This window comes from Palaemon carinicauda, chromosome 2 (assembly GCF_036898095.1).
Source record: "Palaemon carinicauda isolate YSFRI2023 chromosome 2, ASM3689809v2, whole genome shotgun sequence".
In the NCBI taxonomy this organism is placed as follows: Eukaryota; Metazoa; Arthropoda; class Malacostraca; order Decapoda; family Palaemonidae; genus Palaemon; species Palaemon carinicauda.
In genome coordinates this window covers 176,525,909-176,533,408 of record NC_090726.1, presented here as the reverse complement: position 1 = coordinate 176,533,408, position 7,500 = coordinate 176,525,909, and positions in this window count along the sequence as shown.

Here is a 7,500-nt window from a genome sequence, read left to right as displayed (position 1 = left end):
TATATATATATATATATATATATATATATATATATATATAAAATTGTATACATATATATATACATATATATATATATATATATATTGGTGTGCTACTGTCTTAAGCACACATTTGAGTATGAGTTGTTTTCAGATGTATTTAAATGGTTTATTGAACACATCTTAGTGGTTTTTAAGTTTTATTGTGAATAAACAACTGAGTTAAACATCTCCATCACTGGAGGAAGCTGTGTTGGTCCACATGACCAATTCTGGTGAAGTTTAGATATGAACTGAACAAATTACTGATATCCCAAATATCGTACACTTGCTTTAATTTAGCTAAGTGACGGAATCGGAAGACACCTGCATCCGGTGACGTCACAAACTTTCACACGAAGAGACAATGTGTTGACATTAAGAAAGAATGGCAACTCAGCATCTTACATCCTGCTTACAATTTGAGTTGACCATAGCAAATCTCACGGTTAGCTCTTCCAACCAACATGACATATTACGTCATTTGTTTTAAACATGTAATATTACTATTCTAACTATTACATAAGCTCGGCCAGCTATCTCAATTTTTTTTTACAAAAATTTAACAACAAGCCAAAACATGGTTATTAGGTGTGACTGGACATACGTATTATTCATTGTTTAACATTAGCTATATCCAACTGAGGACGAATGTCCAAATAGGCACATCAAAAAATAATACAATAATGCATACAAAAAAGATATTACCAAAGCAAAAAGAAAAATGCATGATAAAACCAAGATCATATATATGGTACATTGCTAGCAAATGATTACATGGTACCAAAAAACAAAATAAATTCTGACTTACAAATGATTCGGTAACTTGATAAAGAATAATTGTTACCTTTGTCAGAAACAAGATACTCAATTTTTAGTGCACAAATACGAATTCCTGGTACGTACACGTACCACGGTTTCGTACATATATATATATATATATTTATATATAGGGCTGATACATTTTATTAGATGCCCATAGATTCTGTTATATATCTTATATTTTTTTTTTTTTCTCTTTTCTTTTTTAACATTCCGGCTTATATATTTTTATTAGATGCCGAGAGAAAAAAATGATTTATATTCTTTTTTTATTTTATTTATTTTTTTAAATGTTATTTTAGATGTATTTTTAACAATGCAAATGCAGAGAATTTCTTTAATTACATATTACTAGCGTACTAATCAGCTTTTCATACAAACATCATCCTGACAAATTACTCCCTTAGCGAATGAGGTGGCCACTCATACAGCTTTGAATTGGATCAGGTAGGGGGTATTGTCAGGGCTATTCAACTCGTTCCTTTGTAGCTGCTTGCTGTGCCGTAACCTACGCCAAACAAGGATGTTCACGGCGATAAAAATTAACACCGTTACACAAAAACTAGCTAGTAATATAGGGTGAAGAATCTCTTTGTAAGTCGGTGACAGGTGGTCCTTTTCGGTAAGTTTCATTAAGCGTTTTGCCACACTTCCTTTATAGGGGAGAGGAAGTGCGGGCATTGTAGAGGTCCACGTGAAGTTCGCGAAGTAAGCTCGTTCTCTGATGATTGTCCGTAGGCCAGTCACCATGGAATTCGGGGAAGTCCCGATACAGCCATCTGCTGCGACGAAGATGTTGTTGAAGGATGTGGATCCGTCAGGGCATGATACATTGAAGCCGTCCTTGTCGTATCGTATCCACGAGCCATTATTTAGTCTGCAATTGAATTCTTTATTGTCAAAGGGATAAAGCTTATCCAGACAATTTTCACTTGTATGGGAGAGAGCACCGTCTAGCACTATACCTAACTCGCATGAATCCATCAAGTTTTTACGGAATTCAAATGAGGCAGCTGTACATATTTTTCTATCCATTGCGTCTGAACAGTGAGGTAATTGATTCAAGTCTTTAATGACCGTATATGTTTCCTTGTCTGGGGAAATCAATACGTGTCCTGTCAAACTGGATATTACTGGATTTGAGTGATTCGTCATGAAAGTCGGAAATGGTGATATCCTGTAAGATTGCCAGGCATCAGAAGAATCAAAGGGAATTGTAATCCTAATCTTGTTATTATCTACGTTTACTGTAATTAGGCTGTAATAAAATTCTAACCTATGTTCGTCTAACAAAGGAACATAGCCTAGTTTATCCCTTGTGTTCTCCAGAACTAATTTTAAGTAACGTATAGGCAACAAATGGGGCGACAATACACCTTTAGTTGCTAACGTGATAGCTTCTACATAATCCTTGGATTTCTCAATGAAATGTGCAATTCTGTTATGTATGTGATCTATCTTTGAATCATAATACGTTAATGTTGCTAACAAATCCTGTACTTCCATAATTTGAACGATATTATCTGAATGTTCATTTAACAAATCCATAATTTTATTGATTGAAGCTAACTGATCCCTTAGTTCTGACATAATCAATTCATCTTTATGAGTCAAGAACTCAATTTTCTTATTTTGATTACTAATTTTAAGACGATTGGAAAGTCCTAAACCTAAGCTTGCAACAGACCCAAAGATGCTTAATGCAGCATAAATGAACGGATTCCGTCTTTCTTTTTGTTCGTGTCCTACAGTCCACATCAAAAGGTCATAAGCCAAAGATCCTGTCTCTCCAGTCTTATTTTTCAAGTCATCAGATAGCATCTCTGCAACTTTTAATGTTGATCCAAGCAAACTCTTAGTAGTCAAATGAAAATGTCTCCTATGCAACTCATCCAATGATGCAGAAAACCTTGAAATGGCGGTTCTTAAGCTAGTGACATCATTCTCTTGAAGAAAAATTGCTTGCATATGCACTTCGACAATTACGTTGGTTGATGTAATAAAAATGTCTTCTTGTCTTTCAACTATATTGCCATATTTAAAATATATATTCTTAGTCTTAGAACTCATCCCATACGAAAAAAATGTCTGAGCGAACAATATCACTCCCAACAACAAAAAATTCATCTTGGAAACCTGTAACGAGAAAAAATATATGTAATTACTCCTGTATTAAAAAGAAAACTTTTAGTCACAAAAATTAAAATTTTTCCTCACTTCTTTTTAATTTCTTATGTGAGACAATGGTACTATTCTCTCATCCGTGGGTTGGGCTACGTTTTGAATTCTAAACCTATTGGCCGTTAATGTTTCCAAAATGTTAAATGGGCCTTCAAACTTAGGTGTTAGTTTATAGTTGAGCCCTTTTCTGACATTGATTTGAATATAGATGTTATCACCCACGGTATATGTTTTAGTTGGTTTCGCTATTTTATCATGATTCCTTTTCATTATGATTTGTGATTCTTCTAAATTCTTTCGAAGGATATCATATCGACTTATACTTGCATTTATACATTCTTTTAAAGGATTTGATAGATTAGTTGTAGGCGTTAATACATGGAAAGGTGTTCTAACTGGGGTACCATACAATGCTTCATGCGGGGACATTTTAATTGATATATGATATGAATGATTCAGAGTACTCAGTGCCGCCGGTATTGCAATATCCCAGTTGGGGTCTGATCCCCCTAGTGTTACCCTTAATATATTTAATATCTTCCTATTTGCTCTTTCCACTAGCCCATTCGACTCTGGGTGATATATCATGGTATTGATCTTCTTTATGTTGAGGAATTCACACAATGAGGTAAGAAAGTGATTATTAAATTCACCACCCGAGTCTGAGATTATCATGTGTGGAATTCCATGTTTACAAATGTAACACTCGTAAAACTTCCTAGCGCATTCAATCGCAGTTTTAGTTTTAAGCGCTATTAGTTCTGTATATCGAGTTAAAGCATCTATAATTACTAAGAGGTGCTTATTTCCTCTGTCTGACTCGTAAAATCCTGTTAACAAATCTAAATGTATTCTTTCAAAGGGTTGATTGGGCACAGGATAAGCTCCTAGGCTGACAGGTGTTTTCGTATGCCCTTTGTTTTCCTGACATGTGCGACAATTAGCTATGTGTCTTTTTATATCTGTAAGCATTGTATGCCAATAAAACAATGATTTGGCTTTCTGTGACATTAATGAGAACCCAGGGTGTCCATGTAATGGATTTGAATGCAACCAATTCAGGACAGTGGAAACAAGTGAGTTTGGTACTACTACCTGGTCGTTAGTTACATGTGGTGTATTGCGGGTTTTCCTTGTCACAGTCCTACACAGAATATTATCTTTGATTACATAATTCTGCTGCTTATACTTTATATATTCTTTTTCTTTATGATTGCCTTTCAAAGCATTTATAATTGTTTCTATTTTCTGATCTTTTCTTTGCTCAGTCTGTAACAATTCAGCACTCCAGCCTAAATCTTCTTGTTCAGATATTGTTTTTACAATAGGCATGGATGTTGATATATCTATTAATTCAGTTAAAGACTCCGTACAAGATGACACGGGGTTGCGTGATAATGCATCCGCAATGATATTTGCTTTCCCAGGTAAATACCCGATTCTTGCGCCAAAATCTTGAATGATTAAATGCCACCGAGTTCGTTTAGGGCTGTGATTGAAGCCTTTAAAGAACTCTGTTAGTGGTTTATGGTCAGTAAGAACCTTAACGGGATAACCGTAAATTATGAACTTAAAATGCACTAGCGAATTAACAATAGCTAGTCCTTCCTTGTCTATTACTGCATACTTACTTTCGGAAGTTCTCAATTTTCGAGAATAGAAAGCTATCGGGAAAAACTGTTTATCATATTGCTGAAGCAATACCCCTCCTACTCCTAAGTCTGAGGCGTCAGTTGCAATGAAGAATTCCTTACCGAAGTCAGGAAATTTTAAGATAGGAGAACTACACAGTTCATCTTTCAAAGTATTAAACGCCTGTTGATGTTGCTCAGACCATATGAAATCTACGCCCTTCTTCGTAAGATCAGTTAAAAGAGCGGCTATTATTGAATAGTTGCGTATAAAACGCCTGTAATATCCACTACAACCCAGAAATTGCTGTATTCCCTTGACATTAGTAGGTATGGGAAAATTACGTATAGCCGACACCTTATCATGGACTACTTTAAGACCTTGGCTTGACACCATGAAACCCAAATATATTAATTCTGTTTTGAAAAATTCACACTTACTAATCTTTACCCTTAAGTTATGTTGTCTTAATCTCTGTAGTACTAGTTCTAACTTACGTAGATGTTCCTCTAAGGTGTTGGAAAAGATTACAAGATCATCCATATAGGCATGCAATATATCCCCTAACAAGTCTCCAAACACTATGTTAATCATTCTTGTAAATGTTATAGGAGCACAACGTAAACCAAAAGGCATCCGTAAAAATTCATAATGTCCCCTGGCTGTGCTGAAGGCTGTGTATGGGATACTATCTTCTTCTAATGATATCTGGTGAAAGCCTTTAAGTAAGTCCAAACTGGTAAAATATTTATTCTGACCTAACAAAGACAAAATATCGTCAGTACATGGCACTGGGAATCGATCAGGGATCGTTTCCTCGTTTAGACGACGAAAGTCGACGCAGATACGCCATGTTCGATCTTTTTTCGGTACAACTATTAAAGGAAAATTATAAGGGCTATTTGATTTTCTAATGACTCCTTCCTCTAACATTTTACCTACTTCATCATTTATTTCATTCTGGAATTTCATAGGGAGTCTGTACGAGGGTACATATATAATTTTCTGTTTGTCTTTTAACCTTATTTGATGCTCGATCACATCTGTTTTCCCTAAGGATCCATCCGTAGTGGAAAAGACATCTGTATATTTATTTAAAAGTTCAAAAATTTTCTGCTGAATTTCTTCGTCTTGAATGTCCTTACTGATTTTATTTTTAATAGATCGTAAAAGGGATTCATCCGCAACTGATTGAGAGTGATTGATTTCAGCAACGGTAAGAATACGATGTTTATAAACTTCTACATCCAAGATATGTTGATTTTTGTGAATTACTAAAGTGTTATTTAAATGATTACAGACTTCGATATTACATTGCTGATGTGAGCCTACTGTATAAATAGCTTGTGTGACAGACAATCCGTTGGTTTTCAAAGTATCGGAAAGGATTAATATTTCAGATCCCGGTAGTGTTTTCTTTATTTGCACTATTAAATTCGAAGGTATGTTTGGTTCGATATATTGCGTGCAAGATGATATTACGGGTGAACGAGAATTCTGCTGGGTCGCGTATATTATTTCTTTATTAGTGAGACAAGTTATTGGTTCTTCAACGTACGTTACGGTTACATTTGTCGTCTCCTTTTTATCCAAAACTGACTTTAAAGTATTAGAAGACTTATAGAATTTCCCTTTGATATACACGCCGTGCTTTGCAGGAGCTAAGATAATGTTTTGATTTCCCATAGATGGGTATCCTATAATTACAGCTGGATACATATTAATGTTTTTCACAACAACAAATGTATCGGCAAACGTGCGATTACCGACTCTGAACTGAACATGAGTTATGCCTATGACGTTTAATTCATTATTTCCTATACCTGAAAGTCTGATTCCTGATTTTTCAATCGGAAAGTTCGAAAACAACAAATGATGCGTCTTCAAATCCATAATATTACGTGGACTACCAGAGTCAAAAAATAACGTAAAGGATTTGTGTTCTAAATTTACAGCATATAAGGTTGGCCGTAACTCATTTTGGCTTATTATTGTATGAATTCGTTGCAAATCTACGGGAGCATGCACTGTTTTACTTAATTCGGCCGTGTGTTTCATAGGAAAATCTATTGTCTCACAATTATCTGATAAAACATTAAATTGATTATTCAATACTATTGATGTTGACATAAATGACCTTGACCCAACATCACTCTCTTCCCCTCTAGAGTTAACTATGTGGTATTTGCTTTGCTCTGCACATTCTGAAAATTAGGCTGACTTTGCGAGGTCTGGTTTGACGGCCCAGGCTCAGCGATATTTGAAGAAGTGTTTGTTTGTTTCGGACTCTGAACTGCATTGACATTTTGTTGTTTCTTCTTATTGTTAAAATGAGGATTTTTCTTTTTATTTCCATATGGAACTGACTGTGGAATTGACTGTGTATTTCTAGGATATTGTTGTGTCTTACGCGCGTAACATTGACTATAAGAATGTGATCCTGTGTTGTGAACTGAACAAAATTTCGTTCTACAGTCTGCGCTTATGTGACCTTGACGTTTGCAGTTGTAACACGTCACTCCCGCTACTGGATTGTTAATTACGTTCACTGTTTGTGGTTTTGTTTCATTCTTAGCAAAAACTTGAGTTTACACGGGATCGAGATCTGGACACTTGGACATGTGTTTCTTTATCTGTTTATAGACATCCAATTCCGTACTTGCAGGCATTAACTTCTTATCAAAGCACCGCACTAAAGCTTCAGGCAACATAAGTGTCATGCAAGTTAAATACATTAATCGTAAAAAATCTTTCACGGAGATATTATCGTTAGTAACCCAAGTGGAATTACCTAAAATGTCCTGATATTCGTTAAGCCTATCAGCTATGAGAGCTGCTCTCTCAACA